Source organism: Arachis hypogaea, chromosome 12 (genome assembly GCF_003086295.3).
Source record: "Arachis hypogaea cultivar Tifrunner chromosome 12, arahy.Tifrunner.gnm2.J5K5, whole genome shotgun sequence".
Classification (NCBI taxonomy): Eukaryota; Viridiplantae; Streptophyta; class Magnoliopsida; order Fabales; family Fabaceae; genus Arachis; species Arachis hypogaea.
This window is the reverse complement of record NC_092047.1, coordinates 61281487-61304290: the sequence shown is the minus strand read 5'-3', so window position 1 is coordinate 61304290 and position 22804 is coordinate 61281487. Positions and strand designations below refer to the sequence as shown.

General features: G+C 38.4%; 2 non-coding genes across 2 annotated transcripts; both read left to right on the top strand.

Annotated features, from left to right (window-relative positions):
- Positions 1–6323: 6323 nt before the first annotated feature.
- Positions 6324–6431, top strand: LOC112731593 (small nucleolar RNA R71). The gene has a single exon (XR_003167366.1). It is a non-coding gene; the product is annotated as a small nucleolar RNA R71 (small nucleolar RNA).
- A 13997-nt stretch (positions 6432–20428) lies between these two features.
- Positions 20429–20536, top strand: LOC112731490 (small nucleolar RNA R71). Its single transcript, XR_003167264.1, has one exon. It is a non-coding gene; the product is annotated as a small nucleolar RNA R71 (small nucleolar RNA).
- The last annotated feature ends 2268 nt before the right edge of the window (positions 20537–22804 follow it).

Here is a 22804-nt window from a genome sequence, read left to right as displayed (position 1 = left end):
CGCCAAGAGGGATACCTCTCTGGGCGTTTGAACGTCCAGTCTCTGCCCTTTTCTAGCATTCAATGCCAAGAGGGATACCTCTCTGGGCGTTTAAACACCCAGAGTTATCTTGTGCAGAGACCTAGTTATCCTCTATGGGCTTTTCATTTTTATTATACTGAGGTTGGTTGCTTAAGGTTTTCCCACTCCTCAATCAGATAGCCTGGCATTCATCTGTTATCTTCTTAGATAACTGCTGCCTTGTTTGACTCAATTGGGCTTCTATATTTCTATTAGAAGCCTGAGTTTCTCATAGAGCCTCTTGTAGTTCCAGCATTTGCTGGCCAAGGGCGTGCAGTTGCTGAGTCAATGGGCCATCCTGCTCTGGAGGGTTAGGTTCAGCAGCTACTGCCTTAACCTCTCCTTTTATAGAGGCCTCAGGAGATGAGTACAGATGCTGATTAGGGGCAATTATCTCAATAAGCTCTTGAGCCTCTCTGTGCACGAAATTGTGATTCACACTTTTCACAACTCCGCACAACTAACCAGCAAGTGCACTGGGTCGTCCAAGTAAAACCTTACGTGAGTAAGGGTCGATCCCACGGAGATTGTCGGCTTGAAGCAAGCTATGGTCATCTTGTAAATCTTAGTCAGGCAAATTCAAATGGTTATGAGGTTTTGATAATTAAAAGAGAAATAAAATATGGAATAAGATATAGATACTTATGTAATTCATTGGATGAAATTTTAGATAAGCGTTTGGAGATGCTTTGTTGCTTCCGAACCTCTGTTTTCCTATTGCCTTCTTCCAATCAAGCGTGCTCCCTTCCATGGCAAGCTGTATGATCTTCTCGGATGAAAAATACCAAGTACAATCTCTGCACCGCTAATCAACTGTCAGATTTATCATATCGGATGAAAAATACCAAGTACAACTACCACACGACTAATCATCTGTCGGTTCCCGCTAGCATCAGAATAAGACCCTTATCCTTTTGCACACTGTCACTGCACCCAACATTCGCAAGTTTGAAGCTCGTCACAGTCATCCTTTCCCAGATCCTACTCGGAATACCACAGACAAGGTTTAGACTTTCCAGATCTCAGAAATGGCTGCCAATTGGTTCTAGCCTATACCACGAAGATACTAATCTCACGGACTCGGTCTGTGTATTAGATATCCAAGAGAATATACTCTAACTGTCATCCAATGACTACGTTGAACATCATGTAGATCGCTTGTGGTTGTCAGGCACGCGGATCTTGGCTAAGCGAGTAACAAAGATTGGGTGATTGTCACGGGTCACCTCTTCATTTTGACTTAACTAAATTAAGTACAAGAGAATATCTTGGAGAAGAAGTAGGCGTAAATTGAGAGAAAAACAGTAGTACTTGCATTAATTCATGAAGAACAGCAGAGCTCCGCACCTTAATCTATGAGGTGTAGAAAACACATAAGAGAAAATACTCTAGGCATGGCCGTGAGGCCAGCCTCCAAACATGAATAATGGCATAAGCTCTCAAAGTTCATATGAATACAATAGTAAAAAGTGCTATTATACTAAACTAGTTACTCGGGATTACAGAAAATAAGTAACTAAGTGCAGATAGTGTAGAAATCCACTTTTGGGGCCCACATGGTGTGTGCTTGGGCTGAGCATTGAGCTTTACACGTGCATAGGCTGTTCTTGGAGTTAAACGCCAGCTTGGGTGCCAGTTTGGGCGTTTTACTCCAGTTTTGGTGCCAGTTCTGGCGTTTTAAGCCAGAAAGTTCTTAGCTGGCTTTTAGCGCCAGTTTGGGCTATCAAATCTCGGGTAAAGTATGGACTATTATATATTGCTGGAAAGCCCAAGAGAGCGCCAGGAGGGGTCAAAAATTAAGAGAGCGCCAATTAGGCTTCTGTAGCTCCAGAAAATCCACTTCGAGTGCAGGAGGGTCAGAATCCAATAGCATCTGCAGTCCTTTTTCAGCCTATGAATCAGATTTTTGCTCAGGTCCCTCAATTTCAGCAAGAAAATACCTGAAATTATAGAAAAATGTACAAACTTATATTAAAGTCTAGAAATGTGATTTTTGAATAAAAACTAATAAAAATATAATAAAAAGTAACTAAAACATACTAAAAACTATGTAAAAACAATGCCAAAAAGGGTATAAATTATCCGCTCATCACAACACCAAACTTAAATTGTTGCTCGTCCCCAAGCAACTAAAAACAAAATAGGATAATAAGAAGAGAAAATACAATAAAAATCTCAAACTTATCAATGAAAATTAGTTTCAATTAGATGAGCGGGACTAGTAACTTTTTGCTTCTAAACAGTTTTGGCATCTCACTTTATCCTTTGAAGTTCAGAATGATTGGCATCCATAGGAACTCAGAATTCAGATAGTGTTATTGATTCTCTTAGTTCAGTATGTTGATTCTTGAACACAGCTACTTTATGAGTCTTGGCCGTGACCCTAAGCATTTTGTTTTCCAGTATTACCACCGGATACATAAATGCCACAGATACATAACTGGGTGAACCTTTTTAGATTGTGACTCAGCTTTGCTAGAGTCCCCAGTAAGAGGTGCCCAGAGCTCTTAAGCACACTTTTTTTGCTTTGGACCACGACTTTAACCGCTCTGTCTCAAGCTTTTCACTTGACACCTTCACGCCACAAGCACATGGTTAGGGACAGCTTTATTTAGCCGCTTAGGCCAGGATTTTATTCCTTTTGGGCCCTCCTATCTATTAATGCTCAATGCCTTGGATCCTTTTTAACCTTGCCTTTTAGTTTAAAGGGATATTGACTTTTTCTGCCTGCTTTTTCTTTTATTTTTTTCGCCATTTTTTTCTCGCAAGCTTTGTGTTCTTCATTGCTTTTTCTTGCTTCAAGAATCAATTTTATGATTTTTCAGATTATCAATAACATTTCTCTTTTTTTATTATTCTTTCAAGAGCCAACAATTTTAACATTCATAAATTTCACTATCAAAAATATGCACTGTTCAAGCATTCATTCAGAAAACAAAAAGTATTGCTACCATATCAAAATAATTAAACTATTTTCAAGATAGAATTCGAAATTTATGTACTTCTTCTTCTTTTTCAGAAAATATTTTTCATTTAAGAAAGGTGAAAGATTCATGGAACATTCATAGCTTTAAGACTTAGACACTAGATACTAATGATCATGTAATAAAGACACAAACATAGACAAAACATAAAGCATAGAATTTGAAAAACAGAAAAATAAGAACAAGAAAATTAAAGAACATGTCCACCTTAGTGACGGCGGCTAGTTCTTCCTCTTGAAGATCCTATGGAGTGCTTGAGCTCCTCAATATCTCTTTCTTGCCTTTGTTGCTCCTCTCTCATGGCCTTTTGGTCCTCTCTAATTTCACGAAGGATAATGGAGTGCTCTTGGTGCTCAATCCTTAGTTGCTCCATGTTGGAACTTAATTCTCCTAAAGAGGTGTTGATTTGTCCCCAATAGTTTTGTGGAGGAAATTGCATCCCTTGAGGCATCTCAGGGATTTCTTGATGAGGAATTTCCTTATACTCTTGTTAAGGTCCATGAGTGGGCTCCCTTGTTTACTCCATCCTCTTCTTAGTGATGGGCTTGTCTCCTTCAATGAGGGTGTCTTCCTCTATGACAACTCCAGCTGAATTGCATAGGTGACAGATGAGATGAGGAAAGGCTAACCTTGCCAAAGTGGAAGGCTTGTCAGCCACCTTGTATAGTTTTAGAGATATGATCTCATGAACTTCTACTTCCTCTCCAATCATGATACTATGGATCATGATAGCCCGGTCCACAGTAAGTTCAGACCGGTTACTAGTAGGAATGATAGTGCGTTGGATGAACTCCAACCATCCCCTAGCCACGGAGAAAAGAGTAGAAGAAGAAGAAATGGAGGAGATGGAGGGGAGTAGTGAATTCGGCCAAGGGGGTAAGTGTGTAAGATGTGTGAAATTGAAGGTTGTAAGGAGGGGTATTTATAGGGTAAGAGAGAGAGGGAATTCGGTTATGAAGGGGTGGGTTTGGAAGGGAAATGGTTTGAATTTGAATGGTGTGGTAAGTGGGGTTTTATGATGGATGGAAGTGAGTGGTGAAAAGAATTTGAGGAAGAGGGTAGGATTTGATAGGTGTTTGGGGAAGAGGTATTGATGTGATTGGTCAAGGGTATTTGGGGAAGAGTGTTATGGAAAGGTGTGAAGAGGAGAAAAGAAGAAGTGGGGAAGGTGGGGATCCTGTAGGGTTCACAGATCCTGAGGTGTCAAGGAATTCTGCTCCCTACACCATTCTGGCGTGTAAACGCCCTCTGTGTGCCAATTCTGGTGTTAAACGCCAGCTCTGCTACCTTTCCTGGCGTTAAACGCCAGTCTGCTGCCCTTTTCTGGCGTTAATCGCCAATCTATCTGCCAATTCTGGCGTTTAATGCCCATAATGCTGCCAGACTGGGCGTTAAATGCCCATTCTACTATCCTTACTGGCGTTTAAACGCTAGTAGGCCTGTACTACAGGGTGTGCTATTTTTGATGCTGTTTTTTATTTTGCTTTAATTCTGCAGCTGTTTTTATGACTTCACATGATCATCTTTCTAAAGAAAACATAAAATAACAATGGAAAACAAATATAAATATAATTAAATAACATTGGGTTGCCTCCTAATAAGCGCTTCTTTAATGTCAATAGCTTGATAGTGAGCTCTTAGAGAGCTTCACAGAGACTCAGAGCTTAATAGTGGCCTCCCAACACCAAACTTAGAAGTGGAGTGTGGGGGTTCTGTTTGACTCTATATTGAGAGAAGCTTTTCATGCTTCTTCTCCTTGGTTACAGAAGAAGATCTTTGAGCCTTAAACACAAGGTAGTCCTCATTCAATTGAAGAACTAACTCTCCTCTGTCTATATCAATCACAGCTCTTGCTGTGGCTAGGAAGGGTCTTCTAAGGATGATGGATTCATCTTTATCCTTCCCAGTGTCTAAGATTATGAAATCAGTAGGGATGTAAAAGCCTTCAACCTTCACTAAGACATCCTCTACAAGTCCATAAGCCTATTTCCTTGAATTGTTTGCCATCTCTAGTGAGATTCTTGTAGCTTGTACCTCAAAGATCCCTAGTTTCTCCATTATAGAGAGTGGCCTAAGGTTTATACTTGAACCAAGGTCACACAGAGCCTTTTTAAAGGTCATGGTGCCTTTGGTACAAGGTATTAAGAACCTTCCGGGATCCAGTTTCTTCTGAGGTAATTTCAGTTGAACCAAAGTATTTAGTTCATTGATGAGCAATGGAGGTTCATCCTCCCAAGTCTCATTACCAAATAACTTGGCATTCAGCTTCATGATTGCTCCTAGATACTGAGCAACTTGCTCTTCAATAATATCTTCATCCTCTTCAAGGGAAGAATACTCATCAGAGCTCATGAATGGCAACAGTAAGTTTAGTGGAATCTCTATGGTCTCTGTATGAGCCTCAGATTCCTTTGGTTCCTCCATAGGGAACTCCTTAGTGGTTAGTAGACGTCCATTGAGGTCTTCCTCAGTGGAAATCACTGCCTTTTCCTCCTCTCCAGGTTCGGCCATGTTGGGTGTATTGATGGCCTTGCACTCTCTCTTTGGATTCTCTTCTATATTGCTTGGGAGAGTAACAGGAGGAAGTTCAGTAACTCTTTTACTCAGTTGACCCACTTGTGCCTCCAAATTTCTAATGGAGGACCTTGTTTCAGTCATGAAATTGAGAGTGGTCCTAGATAGATCAGAGACTATGGTTGCTAAGTCAGAGAGGCTCTGCTTAGAATTCTCTGTCTGTTGCTCAGAAGATGATGGAAAAGGCTTGCTATTGCCAAACTGAGTTATCCCACCATTGTTATTATTGAAGCCTTGATTAGGCTTCTGCTGATCTCTCTATGAGAAATTAGGATGATTCCTCCATGAAGGATTGTAAGTGTTTCCATAGGATTCTCCCATGTAATTCACCTCTTCCATTGTAGGATTCTCAGGGTCATAGGCTTCTCCTTCAGAGGAAGCTTCTTTAGTACTGCCGGATGCAGCTTGCATTCCAGTCAGATTCTGAGTAATCATATTGACTTGATGAGTCAATATTTTGTTCTGAGCCAATATGGCATTCAGAATATCAAACTCAAGAACTCCTTTCTTCTGAGTCATCCCATAATTCACAGGATTTCTTTCTGAAGTGTACATGAACTGGTTATTTGCAACCAACTCAATAAGTTCCTGGGCTTCTATAGGCATCTTCTTTAGATGAAGAGATCCACCAGCAGAGTGGTCCAATGACATCTTGGATAATTCAGACAGACCATCAAAGAATATACATAAGATGCTCCATTCTAAAAGCATGTCAGAAGGACATCTTCTGATTAATTGCTTGTATCTTTCCCAAGCTTTATAGAGGGATTCACCTTCCTTCTATTTGAAGGTTTTGACTTCTACTCTAAGCTTGCTCAACTTTTGAGGTGGAAAGAATTTGGCCAAGAAAGCATTGACCAACTTTTCCTAAGAGTTTAGGCTTTCTTTAGGGTGAGTCCAACCATGTCCTAGCTCTGTCTCTTACAGCAAAAGGGAAAAACATAAGTCTATAGACCTCGAGATTAACCCCATTGGTCTTAACAGTGTCACAGATTTGCAAGAATTCAGCTAAGAATTGATGAGGATCTTCTAATGGAAGTCCATGAAACTTGCAATTTTGCTGCATTAGAGAAACTAATTGAGGCTTTAGCTCAAAGTTGTTTGCTCCAATTGCAGAAATTGAGATGCTTCTTCCATAGAAGTCGGAAGTTGGTGCAGTAAAGTCACCAAGAACCTTCCTTACATCTCCACCATTGTTGTTATTTTTGGCTGCCATATCCTCTTCTTTTTCGAAAATTTCTATAAGGTCCTCTCCAGGGTGTTGTGCTTTAGCTTCTCTTAGCTTCCTCTTCAGAGTCCTTTCAGGTTCAGGATCAACTTCAACAAGAATATTCTTATCCTTGTTCCTGCTCATATGAAAAATAAGAGAATAAAAAAGAAGAAGAATCCCTTATGTCACAGTATAGAGATTCCATTATGTGAGTAGATGAAAAGAAGAATAGAAGAATGAGGTAGGGAGAGAATAAAGAGAATTCGAAAACAGAGAGAGGGAGAGGGTTCGAATTTTAAGAAGAAGAGAAGTGTTAGTAATTAAAGAAATAAATAGAAAGAGATGAGAGAGGGAGGAAATTCGAAAGTTAATTAAAAGAAAAGAAAAGAAATATTTTTGTTTTTATTTTAATTATGAGTTAGAATTCAAAAATATTAAAAAAAATAAAATTAAATTAAAATTTAAAACAATTAGTTAATGAAAAAGAATTTTGAAAAAGTGGTTAGTGATTTTTGAAAATTAGAGAGAGAAGAGTCGTTAGGTGGTTTTGAAAAAGATAAGAAGTAGTAAACTTTTAAAATCAAACAAAAAGTCAAGTAGTTAATTTAAAAAAATTGAAAATAAATTTTGAAAAGATAAGATGTTAGAAAAAGATTTTGAAATTAAAATTTTGAAAAAGATATGATTGAAATTTATTTTGAAAAAGATTTGAAAAAGAAATTAAAAAGATTTGATTTTTTTTTTAAATTAAAGTTGATGACTTGACTAACAAGAAACTAAAAGATATGATTCTAGAATTTAAAGATTGAACCTTTCTTAACAAGAAAGTAACAAACTTGAAATTTTTGAATCAAAACATTAAATGTTAGCAATAATTTCGAAAATATGAAGGAAAATTAAGAAAAAGATTTTGAAAAATAATTTTGAGATTTTCGAAAACATGAAAGAAAAATGAAAAAGATTTTATTTTTGAAAAAAGATTTGGAAAGATAGAATTTTTAATTTGAAATTATGACTTGACTAACAAGAAACAACTAAATTTTGAAAAGTTTTTACCAAGTCAACCCAAAATTTCGAAATTTATGAGCAAAGTAAGGGAAAGATTTTTTTTATTTTTTGAATTAATGAAGAAAGAGAAAAACAACAAAAAGACACAAGACATGAGAATTTAATATCAATACAAATAATGCATGCAAGAACACTTTGATTGTCAAGATGAACACCAAGAACACTTTGAAGATCATGATGAACATCAAGAACATATTTTTGAAAATTTTTAAGAAAAGAAACACATGCAAGACACTAAACTTAAAAATTTTTAATGTTTAGACATTATGAATTCAAAAATGCATATGAAAAACAAGAAAAGACACAAAACAAGAAAAGTTAAAGATCAAAAAAGAAATATCATCAAGAACAACTTGAAGATCAATGAAGAACATAATGCATGAGTTTTCGAAAATTAAAGAAAAATTAAAACATGCAATTGACACCAAACTTAAAATTTGACACAAGACTCAAACAAGAAACACAAAATTTTTGGTTTTTATGATTTTATTAAATTTTTTGTATTTTTGAAAAATATTTTTGAAAAAGAAAATAAAGAAATTCAAAATTTTTAATAAGAATTCCAGGATTCCAGTAATGTTAGTCTAAAGCTTCGGTCCAAAAGATTAGACATGGCGAATGGCCAGCCAAGCTTCAGCACAGAATTTTAATTGAGAATCCAAAGGCTCATGCAATGTTACTCTAAAGCTCCGGTCCAAAAGAATTATACATGGCCAGATGGCCAGCCAAGCTTTAACATAACACATACAAGCATGTCCTCTTTACAATGGAAAGTGGAAACCTCAGTCCAAAATATTAGACATGGCTTAACAGCCAGCCAGGTTCCAACATATCTCATGAAGCTCTAGAATTCATTCTTAAAAATTCTGAAGAACAGATTTATTTTCGAAAACACAAATTTTTTTTGTTTTTTTTTTTGGAAAATTAAAATAAAAAGCTTAAACATAAAATAAAATTACCTAATCTAAGCAACAAGATGAACCGTCAGTTGTCCAAACTCGAACAATCCCCGGCAACGGCGCTAAAAACTTGGTGCACGAAATTATGATTCACACTTTTCATAACTTCGCACAACTAACCAGTAAGTACACTGGGTCGTCCAAGTAATACCTTACGTGAGTAAGGTCGATCCCACGGAGATTGTCGACTTGAAATAAGCTATGTTCATCTTGTAAATCTTAGTCAGGCAGATTCAAATGGTTATGAGGCTTTGATAATTAAAAGATAAATAAAATATAGAATAAGATAGAGATACTTATGTAATTCATTGGTTGGAATTTCAGATAAGTGTTTGGAGATGCTTTATTGCTTCTGAACCTCTGTTTTCCTATTGCCTTCTTCCAATCATGCGTGCTCCCTTCCATGGCAAGCTGTATGATCCTCTCAGATGAAAAATATCAGGTACGATCTTTGCACGGCTAATCAACTGTCGGATTTCTCGTCTTGGATGAAAAATACCAAGTACAGCTACCGCACGGCTAATCATCTGTCGGTTCCCGCTAGTGTCGAAATAGGACTCTTATCCTTTTGCACACTGTCACTGCACCCAACATTCGCAAGTTTGAAGCTCGTTACAGTCATCCCTTCCCAGATCCTACTCGAAATACCACAAACAAGGTTTAGACTTTCCAGATCTCAGAAATGGTTGCCAATTGGTTCTATCCTATACCACGAAGATACTAATCTCACAGACTCGGTCCGTGTATTAGATATCCAAGAGAATATACTCCAGCTGTCGTCTAATGACTACGTTGAACATCATGTAGATCGCTTGTGGTTGTCAGGCACGCGGATCTTGGCTAAGCGAGTAACGAAGATTGGGTGATTGTCACGGGTCACCCCTTCATTTTGACTTAACTAAATCAAGTACGAGAGTATATCTTGGAGAAGAAGTAGGCGTGAATTGAGAGAAAAACAGTAGTACTTGCATTAATTCATGAAGAACACCAGAGCTCCGCACCTTAATCTATGGGGTGTAGAAACTACACCGTAGAAAATACATAAGAGAAAATAGTCTAGGCATGGCTGTGAGGCCAGCCTCCAAATGTGAATAATGGCATAAGTTCTCAAAGTTCATACAAATACAATAGTAAAAAGTGCTATTTATACTAAACTAGTTACTAGGGATTACAGGAAATAAGTAACTAAGTGCAGATAGTGCAGAAATCCACTTTTGGGGCCTACTTGTTGTGTGCTTGGGCTGAGCATTGAGCTTTACACGTGCATAGGCTGTTCTTGGAGTTAAACACCAGCTTGGGTGCCAGTTTGGGCGTTTTACTCCAGTTTTGGTGCCAGTTCTGGCGTTTTAAGCCAGAAAGTTCTTGGCTGGCTTTTAGCACCAGTTTGGACCATCAAATCTCGGGCAAAGTATGGACTACTATATATTTCTTGAAAGCCCAAGATGTCTACTTTCCAACGCAATTAAGAAAGCGCCAATTGGGCTTCTGTAGCTCCAGAAAATCCACTTCGAGTGCAGGAGGGTCAGAATCCAACAGCATCTGCAGTTCTTTTTCAGCCTCTGAATCAGGTTTTTGCTCAGGTCCCTCAATTTCAGCCAAAAAATACCTGAAATTACAGAAAAACACACAAACTCATAGTAAAGTCCAGAAATGTGATTTTTGAATAAAAACTAATAAAAATATAATAAAAAGTAACTAAAATATACTAAAAACTATGTAAAAATAATGCCAAAAAGGGTATAAATTATCTGCTCATCACAACACCAAACTTAAATTGTTGCTTGTCCCCAAGCAACTAAAAATAAAATAGGATAAAAAGAAGAGAAAATACAATAAATCTCAAACTTATCAATGAAAATTAGTTTCAATTAGATGAGCGGGACTAGTAACTTTTTGCTTCTGAACAGTTTTGGCATCCATAGGAACTCAGAATTCAGATAGTGTTATTGATTCTCTTAGTTCAGTATGTTGATTCTTGAACACAACTACTTTATGAGTCTTGGCCGTGACCCTAAGCATTTTGTTTTTCAGTATTGCCACTGCATACATAAATGCCACAGACACATAACTGGGTGAACCTTTTCAGATTGTGACTCAGCTTTGCTAGAGTCCCCAGTTAGAGGTGCCCAGAGCTCTTAAGCACACTCTTTTTGCTTTGGACCACAACTTTAACCGCTCAGTCTCAAGCTTTTCACTTGACACCTTCATGCCACAAGCACATGGTTAGGGACAGTTTTATTTAGCCGCTTAGGCCAGGATTTTATTTCTTTTGGGCTCTCCTATCCATTAATGCTCAAAGCCTTGGATCCTTTTTACCCTTGCCTTTTGGTTTAAAGGGCTATTGGCTTTTTCTGCTTGCTTTTTCTTTTATTCTTTTCGCCATTTTTTTCTCACAAGCTTTGTGTTCTTCACTTCTTTTTCTTGCTTCAAGAATCAATTTTATGATTTTTCAGATTATCAATAACATTTCTCTTTTTTTATTATTCTTTCAAGAGCCAACAATTTTAACATTCATAAACTTCACTATAAAAAATATGCACTGTTCAAGCATTCATTCAGAAAATAAAAAGTATTGCCACCACATCAAAATAATTAAACTATTTTCAAGATAGAATTCAAAATTCATGTACTTCTTCTTTTTCAGAAAACATTTTTCACTTAAGAAAGTGAAAGATTCATGGAAGATTCATAGCTGTAAGACATAGACACTAGACACTAATGATCATGTAATAAAGACACAAACATAGACAAAATATAAAGCATAAAATTTGAAAAACAAAAAAATTAGAACAAGGAAATTAAAGAACGGGTCCACGTTAGTGACGGCGGCTAGTTCTTCCTCTTGAAGATCCTATGGAGTGCTTGAGCTCCTCAATATCTCTTCCTTGCCTTTGTTGCTCCTCTCTCACGGCCTTTTGGTCCTCTCTGATTTCATGAAGGATAATGGAGTGCTCTTGGTGCTCCATCCTTAGTTGCTCCATGTTGGAACTTAATTCTCCTAAAGAGGTGTTGATTTTCCCCCAATAGTTTTGTGGAGGAAATTGCATCCCTTGAGGCATCTCAGGGATTTCTTGATGAGGAATTTCCTCATGCTCTTGTTGAGGTCCATGAGTGGGCTCTCTTGTTTGCTCCATCCTCTTCTTAGTGATGGGCTTGTCTCCTTCAATGAGGGTGTCTTCCTCTATGACAACTCCAGCTGAATTGCATAGGTGACAGATAAGATGAGAAAAGGCTAACCTTGCCAAAGTGGAAGGCTTGTCAGCCACCTTGTATAGTTCTAGAGATATGATCTCATGAACTTCTACTTCCTCTCTAATCATGATACTATGGATCATGATAGCCCGGTCCACAGTAACTTCAGACCAGTTGCTAGTAGGAATGATAGTGTGTTGGATGAACTCCAACCATCCCCTAGCCACGGGTTTGAGGTCAGGCCTTCTTAATTGAACCGGCTTGCCTCTTGAGTCTCTCTTCCATTGAACTCCTTCCACACAGATATCCATGAGGACTTGGTCCAACCTTTGATCAAAGTTGACTCTTCTAGTGAAAGGATGAGGATCTCCTCTCATTATTGGCAAGTTGAATGCCAACCTTACAGATTCTGGACTGAAATTCAAGTATTTCCCCCAACCATTGTGAGCCAATTCTTTGGGTTCGGGTTCACACTTTGGTCATGGTTCCTAGTGATCCATGCATTAGTATAGAACTCTTGAACCATTAAGATTCCGACTTGTTGGATGGGGTTGGTGAGAGTTTCCCTACCTCTTCTTCGAATTCCACATCGAATCTCCGGATATTCACTCTTTTTGAGCATGAAGGGGACCTCAGGGATCACCTTTTTCTTGGCCACAACTTCATAGAAGTGGTCTTGATGCACCTTCGAGATGAATCTCTCCATCTCCCATGACTCAGAGATGAAAGCAATTGCCTTCCCTTTCCTCTTTCTAGAGGTTTCTCCGGCCTTAGGTGCCATTGATGGTTATGGAAAAACAAAAAGCAAAGCTTTTTTTCCCACCAAACATAGAAGTTTTGCTCGTCCTCGAGCAAAAGAAAAAAGAAAAGAGTAGAAGAAGAAGAAATGGAGGAGATGGAGGAGATGGAGGGGAGTAGTGAATTCGGCCAAGGGGGTAAGTGTGTAAGATGTGTGAAATTGAAGGTTGTAAGGAGGGGTATTTATAAGGTAAGAGAGAGAGGGAATTCGGTTATGAAGGGGTGGGTTTGGGAGGGAAATAGTTTGAATTTGAATGGTGAGGTAGGTGGGGTTTTATGATGGATGGAAGTGAGTGGTGAAGAGAATATAGGGAAGAGGGTAGGATTTGATAGGTGTTTGGGGAAGAGGTATTGATGTGATTGTTCAAGGGTATTTGGGGAAGAGTGTTATGGAAAGGTGTGAAGAGGAGAGAAGAAGAAGTGAGATAGGTGGGGATCCTGTGGGCTTTATAGATCCTGAGGTGTCAAGGAATTCTGCTCCCTGCACCATTCTAGCTTGTAAACGCCCTCTGTGTGCCAATTATGGTGTTAGACTCCAGCTCTGCTACCTTTCCTGGCATTAAACGCCAGTCTGCTGCCCCTTTCTGGCGTTAATCGCCAGTCTGTCTGCCAATTCTAGCTTTAACGCCAGCCAGACACCAAACACCCTTTTCTGCCGTTAAAAACGCCCAGAATGCTGCCCATTCTGCTATCCTTACTGGCGTTTAAACGCCAGTAGGCCTGTACTCCAGGGTGTGCTGTTTTTGATGTTGTTTTCGATTTAGCTTTAATTCTGCAGCTGTTTTTATGACTTCACATGATCATCTTTCTAAAGAAAAAATAAAATAACAATGAAAAACAAATATAAATATAATTAAATAACATTGGGTTGCCTCCCAATAAGCGCTTCTTTAATGTCAATAGCTTGACAGTGAGCTCTTAGAGAGCTTCACAGAGACTCAGAGCTTAATGGTGGCCTCCCAACACCAAACTTAGAAGTTGAGTGTGGGGACTCTGTTTGACTCTGTATTGAGAGAAGCTTTTCATACTTCTTCTCCATGGTTACAGAAGAAGATCCTTGAGCCTTAAATACAAGGTAGTCCTCATTCAATTGAAAGACTAACTCTTCTTTGTCCACATCAATCACAGCTCTTGCTGTGGCTAGGAAGGGTCTTCCAAGGATGATGGATTCATCTTCATCCTTCCCAGTGTCCAGGATTATGAAATCAGTAGGGATGTAAAAGTCTTCAACTTTCACTAAGACATCCTCTACAAGTCCATAAGCCTGTTTTCTTGAATTGTCTGCCATCTCTAGTGAGATTCTTGCAGCTTGTACCTCAAAGATCCCTAGTTTCTCCATTACAAAGAGTGGCATGAGGTTTATACTTGAACTAAGGTCACACAGAGCCTTTTTAAAGGTCATGGTGCCTATGGTACAAGGTATTAAGAACTTTCCAGGATCCGGTTTCTTCTGAGATAATTTCAGGTGAACCAAAGCATTTAGTTCATTGATGAGCAATGGAGGTTCATCCTCCCAAGTCTCATTACCAAATAACTTGGTATTCAACTTCATGATTGCTCCTAGATACTGAGCAACTTACTCTTCAATAATATCTTCATCCTCTTCAGAGGAAGAATACTCATCAGAGCTTATGAATGGCAACAGTAAGTTTAGTGGAAACCCTATAGTTTCTGTATGAGCCTCAGATTCCTTTGGTTCCTCGATAGGGAACTCCTTAGTGGCTAGTAGACGTCCATTGAGGTCTTCCTCAGTGGAAATCACTGCCTCTTCCTCCTCTCCAAGTTCGGCCATGTTGGGTGTATTGATGGCCTTGCACTCTCTCTTTAGATTCTCTTTTGTATTGCTTGGGAGAGTACTAGGAGGAAGTTCAGTAACTCTTTTACTCAGTTGACCCACTTGTACCTCTAAATTTCTAATGGAGGACTTTGTTTCAGTCATGAAATTGAGAGTGGTCTGATGCACGAAATTGTGTTCCACGTTCTTTGTACTTGTGTGTGATTAACAATATATAATTGTATTGAATCCTCATTGTGGCTCTATGTGTGGACACAACTCCGTTCAACTAACCAGCAAGTGCACTGGGTCGTCCAAGTAATACCTTACGTGAGTAAGAGTCGAATCCCACGGAGATTGTTGGCATGAAGCAAGCTATGGTCACCTTGTAAATCTCAGTCAAGTTGACTCATATGGGCTACAATATATTATGTAAATAAAACATAAAGTAAGGATAGAGATACTTATGTGATTCATTGGTAGGAATTTCAGATAAGCGAATGGAGATGCTTTTTGTTCCTCTGAACCTCTGCTTTCCTGCTATCTTCATCCAGTCAGTCTTACTCCTTTCCATGGCTGGCTTTATGTGATACATCACCACTGTCAATGGCTACTTTCGGTCATCTCTCGGGAAAATGATCCAATGCCCTATCACGGCACGGCTAATCGTCTGGAGGCATCACCCTTGTCAATGGCTTCATCTTATCCTCTCAGTGAATAATATGCTCACGCACCCTGTCACGGCACGGCTATTCATCTGTTGGTTCTCGATCATGCTGGGATAGGATTTACTATCCTTTTGCGTCTGTCACTAACGCCCTGCAATCGCGAGTTAGGAGCTCGTCACACTCATTCAATCATTGAATCCTACTCGGAATACCACAGACAAGGTTTAGACCTTCCGGATTCTCTTGAATGCCGCCATCATTCTAGCTTACGCCACGAAGATTCTGGTTAGGAGATCTAAGAGATACTCATTCTAGCTTAATTCATGTAGAACAGAAGTGTTTGTCAGGCACGCGTTCATAAGGGAGAAGGATGATGAGCGTCACACATAATCATCACCTTCATCATGTTCTTGGGTGCGAATGGATATCTTAGAAGAGAAATAAGAAGATTTGAATAGAAAATAGTAGTACTTTGCATTAATCTTTGAGGAACAGCAGAGCTCCACATCTTAATCTATGGAGTGTAGAAACTCTACCGTTAAAAATACATAAGTGAAGGTCCAGGCATGGCCGAGATGGCCAGCCCCTCTGATCTAAGAACAATGCGTTCAAAGATGATCCTCAGATCCTAAGATGATCAAAAGATACCTAATACAATAGTAAAAGGTCCTATTTATAATAAACTAGTCACTAGGGTTTACATGAGTAAGTAATTGATGCATAAATCCACTTCCGGGGCCCACTTGGTGTGTGTTTGGGCTGAGCTTAAGTGTAGCACGTGCAGAGGTCATTTGTGGAGTTGAACGCCAGTTTCTGTGCCAGTTTGGGCGTTCAACTCTGGTTTTGGATCCTTTTCTGGCGCTGGACGCCAGATTTGGGCAGAAGGCTGGCGTTGAACGCCAGTTTACGTCGTCAATTCTTGGCCAAAGTATGGACTATTATATATTGCTGGAAAGCCCTGGATGTCTACTTTCCAACGCAATTGGAAGCGCGCCATTTCGAGTTCTGTAGCTCCAGAAAATCCACTTTGAGTGCAGGGAGATCAGAATCCAACAGCATCAGCAGTCCTTTTTCAACCTCTGAATCTGATTTCTGCTCAAGTCCCTCAATTTCAGCCAGAAAATACCTGAAATCACAGAAAAACACACAAACTCATAGTAAAGTCCAGAAATGTGAATTTAACATAAAAACTAATAAAAACATCCCTAAAAGTAACTAGATCCTACTAAAAACACACTAAAAACATTGCCAAAAAGCGTATAAATTATCCGCTCATCACAACACCAAACTTAAATTGTTGCTTGTCCCCAAGCAACTGAAAATCAAATAGGATAAAAAGAAGAGAATATACTATAAATTCCAAACTATCAATGAAACAGAGCTTTAATCATATGAGCGGGACTTATAGCTTTTTGCCTCTTGAATAGTTTTGGCATCTCACTTTATCCATTGAGGTTCAGAATGATTGGCATCTATAGGAACTTCAGATTTCGAATAGTGTTATTGACTCTCCTAGTTCAGTATGATGATTCTTGAACACAGCTTCTTTATGAGTCTTGGCCGTGGCCCTAAGCACTTTGTTTTCCAGTATTACCACCGGATACATAAATGCCACAGACACATAATTGGGTGAACCCTTTCAGATTGTGACTCAGCTTTGCTAAAGTCCCCAATTAGAGGTGTCCAGGGTTCCTAAGCACACTCTTTTTTTTTTTTTTTGCTTTGGACCTTGACTTTAACCGCTCAGTCTCAAGCTTTTACTTGACACCTACACGCCACAAGCACATGGTTAGGGACAGCTTGGTTTAGCTGCTTAGACCAAGATTTTATTCCTTTAGGTCCTCCTATCCATTGATGCTCAAAGCCTTGGGATCCTTTTTATTTGCCCTTGCCTTTTGGTTTTAAGGGTTATTGGCTTTTTCTGCTTGCTTTTTCTTTTTCTTTCTATTTTCTTTCTATTTTTTTTTCGCCTATTTTTTTCTTCTTTTTTTTTTCTTCTGCAAGCTTTGTTCTTTGCTGCTTTTTCTTGCTTCAAGAATCATTTTTATGATTTTTCAGATTATCAAATAACATGTCTCCTAGTCATCATTCTTTCAAGAGCCAACATATTTAACATTCTTAAACAACAACTTCAAAAGACATATGCACTGTTCAAGCATTCATTCAGAAAACAAGAAGCATTGTCACCACATCAATATAATTAAACTAAGTTCAAGGATAAATTCGAAACTCATGTACTTCTTGTTCTTTTGATTTAAAACATTTTTCATTTAAGAGAGGTGATGGATTCATAGGACATTTATAACTTTAAGACATAGTTACTACTACTAATGATCATGTAATGAAGACACAAACATAGATAAGCATATAACATAGAAAATAAAAAACAGAGAAAGTAAGAACAAGGAATGAGTCCACCTTAGTGATGTCCTTGAGCTCTTCTATGTCTCTTCCTTGTCTTTGCTGCTCCTCCTTCATTGCTTTTAGATCTTCTCTGATTTCATGAAGGATGATGGAGTGCTCTTGATGTTCCACCCTTAGTTGCTTCCAATAATTGTGTGGAAGAAAATGTATCCCCTGAGGTATCTCAGGGATCTTTTGATCTGCAGTCAAATGTTCTACCACTGAGCTATAGACCCTTGATGGAAGCTTTTGTCTTCCCTTTCCTCTTTCTAGAGGTTTCTCTGGCCTTAGGTTCCATCAATGGTTATGGAAAAAACAGAAAAGCTATGCTTTTACCACACCAAACTTAGAATGTTGCTCGCCCTCGAGCAAAAGAAGAAAGAATAGAAGAAGAAGAGGATATGGAGGAGATGGATGGCTGTGTGTATTCGGCCATATGGGTGGGATTGGGTGGGGAAGAGATGTTGAATTTTTGAAGGTAAGTGGGTGTATGGGTGTGAGTGGTAAATGGAAGACAGAAGGGATGAGTGTTTATTGGGAATAGAGGATGATTGAGAAGACAGAAGAGAGTGAGTGAAGGTAGGTGGGGATCCTGTGGGGTCCACAGATCTTGGGGTGTCAAGGCAATTACATCCCTGCACCAATTTAAGCATGCAAAATGCCCTTGCACACAACTCTGGGCGTTCAGCGCCAGGTTGGTGCCCATTTTGGGCGTTCAACGCCCCTTTGCTGCCATTTCTGGCGTTGAACGCCAGAACCATGCTTGTTCTGGGCGTTCAGCGCCAGGATGCTCCCATTCTGGGCGTTCAGCGCCAGAACTATGCTCTGTTCTGGTGTTTGAACGCCAGACAGATGCTCCTCCAGGGTGTGATTTTTCTTCTGCTGTTTTTGATTCCGTTTTCAATTTTTATATTTATTTTGTGACTCCACATGATCATGAACCTAAGAAAACATGAAAAACAATAAAAAATAAGAATTAGATAAACATTGGGTTGCCTCCCAAAAAGCGCTTCTTTAATGTCAATAGCTTGACAGTGAGCTCTCATGGAGCCTCACAGATGTGCAGAGCTTTGTTGAGACTCTCCAACACCAAACTTAAAGTTTGGATATGGGAGTTCAACACCAAACTTAGAGTTTGGTTGTGGCCTCCCAACACCAAACTTAGAGTTTGACTGTGGGGGCTCTGGTTGACTCTGCTTTGAGAGAAGCTTTTCAAGCTTCCTCTCCATGGTTGCAGAGGGAGATCCTTGAGTTTTGAATACAAGGGAGTTCTCATTCCATTGAAGGACTATTTCACCTCTGTCAACATCAATCACAGCTTTTGCTGTGGCCAGGAAAGGTCTTCCTAGGATGATGGATTCATCCTCTTCCTTTCCAGTATTCAGGACTATAAAATCAGTAGGTATGTAAAGGCCTTCAACCTTTACTAATACATCTTCTACTTGTCCATAAGCCTGTCTTCTTGAGCTGTCTGCCATCTCTAGTGAGATTTTAGCAGCTTGCACCCCATAGATTCCCAGTTTCTCTATTACAGAGAGGGGCATGAGGTTTATTCCTGAACCAAGGTCACACAGAGCCTTAAAGATCATGGTGCCTATGGTACAAGGGATTATGAACTTTCCAGGATCCTGTCTCTTCTGAGGCAATGTCAGTTGATCTAGATCACTTAGTTCATTGATAAACAAGGGAGGTTCAACTTCCCAAGTGTCACTGCCAAATAATTTGGCATTCAGCTTCATGATTGCACCAAGAAACTTGGCAGTTTGCTCTTCAGTAACATCCTCATTCTCTTCAGAAGAGGAATACTCATCAGAGCTCATGAAGGGCATAAGGAGGTTCAATGGGATCTCTATGGTCTCTAGATGAGCCTCAGAATCCTTTGGTTCCTCAGAGGGAAGCTCCTTATTGATCACTGGACGTCCCAGGAGGTCTTCCTCCTTGGGATTCACGTTCTCTCCTCTCCTCACAGGTTCGGCCATGGCGCTTATGTCAATGGCCTTGCACTCTCCTTTTGGGTTCTCTTCTGTATTGCTTGGGAGAGTACTAGGAGGGATTTCAGTGATCCTTTTACTCAGTTGGCCCACTTGTGCTTCCAGATTTCTAATGGAAGACCTTGTTTCATTCATGAAACTTACAGTGGCCTTAGATAGATCAGAGACTAGATTTGCTAAATTAGAAGCATTTTGTTCAGAGTTCTCTGTCTGTTGCTGAGTTGATGATGGAAAAGGCTTGCTATTGCTAAACCTGTTTCTTCCACCATTATTAAAGCCTTATTGGGGCTTTTGATCCTTCCATGAGAAATTTGGATGATTTCTCCATGTTGAGTTATAGGTGTTTCCATAAGGTTCACCTAAGTAATTTACCTCTGCTATTGCAGGGTTCTCAGGATCATAGGCTTCTTCTTCAGAAGATGCCTCTTGAGTACTGTTGGATGCAGCTTGCATTCCATGCAGACTCTGAGAAATCATATTGACTTGCTGAGTCAATATTTTATTCTGAGCCAATATGGCATTCAGAGTATCAACCTCAAGAACTCCCTTCTTCATAGGCGTCCCATTACTCACAGGATTCCTTTCAGAAGTGTACATGAACTGGTTATTAGCAACCATGTCAATGAGTTCTTGAGCTTCTGCAGGCGTTTTCTTTAGGTGAATGGATCCACCTGCAGAAGTGTCCAGTGACATCTTTGATAGCTCAGATAAACCATCATAGAATATATCCAGGATGGTCCATTCTGAAAGCATGTCAGAAGGACACTTTTTGGTCAACTGTTTGTATCTTTCCTAAGCTTCATAGAGGGATTCACCTTCTTTCTGTCTGAAGGTTTGAACATCAGCTCTAAGCTTGCTCAGCTTTTGAGGAGGAAAGTACTTGGCTAAGAAAGCCGTGACCAGTTTATCCCAAGAGTTCAGGCTGTCTTTAGGTTGAGAATCCAACCATAATCTAGCTCTGTCTCTTACAGCAAAAGGGAAAAGCATGAGCCTGTAGACTTCAGGATCTACTCCATTAGTCTTAACAGTATCACATATCTGCAAGAATTCAGTTAAGAACTGAAAAGGATCTTCAGATGGAAGTCCATGAAACTTGCAGTTCTGCTGCATCAGAGAAACTAATTGAGGTTTCAGCTCAAAGTTGTTTGCTCCAATGGTAGGAATGGAGATGCTTCTTCCATGTAAATTGGAATTAGGTGCAGTAAAGTCACCAAGCATCTTCCTTGCATTATTATTATTTTCGGCTGCCATCTCCTCTGCCTGTTCGAAAATTTCTGAAAGGTTATCTCTGGATTGTTGTATTTTAGCTTCTCTTAATTTTCTCTTCAGAGTCCTTTCAGGTTCTGGATCTGCTTCCACAAGAATGTTCTTATCCTTGCTCCTGCTCATATGACAAGGAAGAATAGACAGAAAAATGATAATAATAATAGGGATCCTTTATACCACAGTATAGGGATCCCTTTGTGAGTGGAAGAAAAGAGGGGGAGACAAAGAATGTGATGTAAAGGAAGAAATGCAACTGTACGAATGGAAGAGATGTGAGATGAGATGTTAGGATATGAATGAATAAATAGAATGAGATGGGGGAGGAATAATTTTCGAAAATTATTTTGAAAAAGTGTTAGTGATTTTTGAAAATTGGTTTTTGAAAAAATGTTAGTATTTTTTTTTTCGAAAATTAGAATTTAAAATTTAAAATAATAGTTAATTAAAAAGAAATTTTGAAAAAGGGGGGAGATATTTTCGAAAATTGAGAGAGAGAGAGTTAGTTAGGTAGTTTTGAAAAAGTTAAGAAACAAACAAAAAGTTAGTTAGTTAGTTGAAACAAATTTTGAAAAGATAGGAAGTTAGGAAGTTAGGAAGTTAGAGAAGATATTTTGAAATCAAATTTTTGAAAAAGATAAGATAAGAAGATATTTTTGAAAAGATATGATAGGAATTAGTTTTGAAAAAAAAGATTTGATTTTTAAATTCACAATTAATGACTTGATTCATAAGAAATCACAAGATATGATTCTAGAACTTAAAGTTTGAATCTTTCTTAACAAGCAAGTAACAAACTTCAAATTTTTGAATCAAAACATTAATTGTTTATGTTATTTTCGAAAATTTGGTATAAAAATAAGAAAATGATTTTTGAAAAATATTTTTGGAATTTTCGAAAATAACTAATAATTTTGAAAAAGATTTGATTTTTGAAAAAGATTTTGAAAAAGATAAGATTTTCAAATTGAAAATTTGATTTGACTCATGAGAAACAATTTGATTTTCAAAAATTTTTGAAAAAGTCAATCCAAATTTTCGAATTTGATGAGAGAAAAGAGGAAAGATATTTTTTTGATTTTTGAAATTTTTATGAAAAACATGAAAATTATGCAATGCATGAAATTTTTTTAGATCAAAACATGTGATGCTTGCAAGAATGCTATGAATGTCAAGATGAACACCAAGAACACTTTGAATGCCAAGATGAACATCATAGACACAATTTTGAAAAACTTTTAATGCAAAGAAAACATGCAAGACACCAAACTTAGAATTCTTTAATGCTTAGGCACTAAGAATTCAAAAATGCATATGATAAACATGAAAAGACACAAAACAAAAAATCATCAAGATCAAACAAGAAGACTTACCAAGAACAACTTGAAGATCATGAAGAACACTATGAATGCATGAGATTTTCGAAATATGCAAGATGCACATGCAAGTGACACCAAACTTATGATATGACTCAAGACTCAAACAAGAAACACAATATATTTTTGATTTTTATGATTTTCTAAAATTTTTTTTTTGGATTTTTATTTTATATTTTTCGAAAATAGTTTTGAAAAAATAAGGATTCCAAAATTTTTAATATGAATTCCAGGAATCTTGCCATGTTAGTTAAAGCTTCAGTCCAGGAATTAGACATGGCTCACTAGCCAGCCAAGCTTTCAATGAAAGCTCCAGTCCAAAACACTAGACATGGCCAATGGCCAGCCAAGCTTTAGTCTTTAACACGAGAGTATATTGCTCTTTGATAACAAATTGCAAGCCTCAGTCCAAAAGAATTTAGACATGGCTTTACAGCCAGCCAGGCTTCAACATGCTTCATGAAACACTAGAATTCATTCTTAA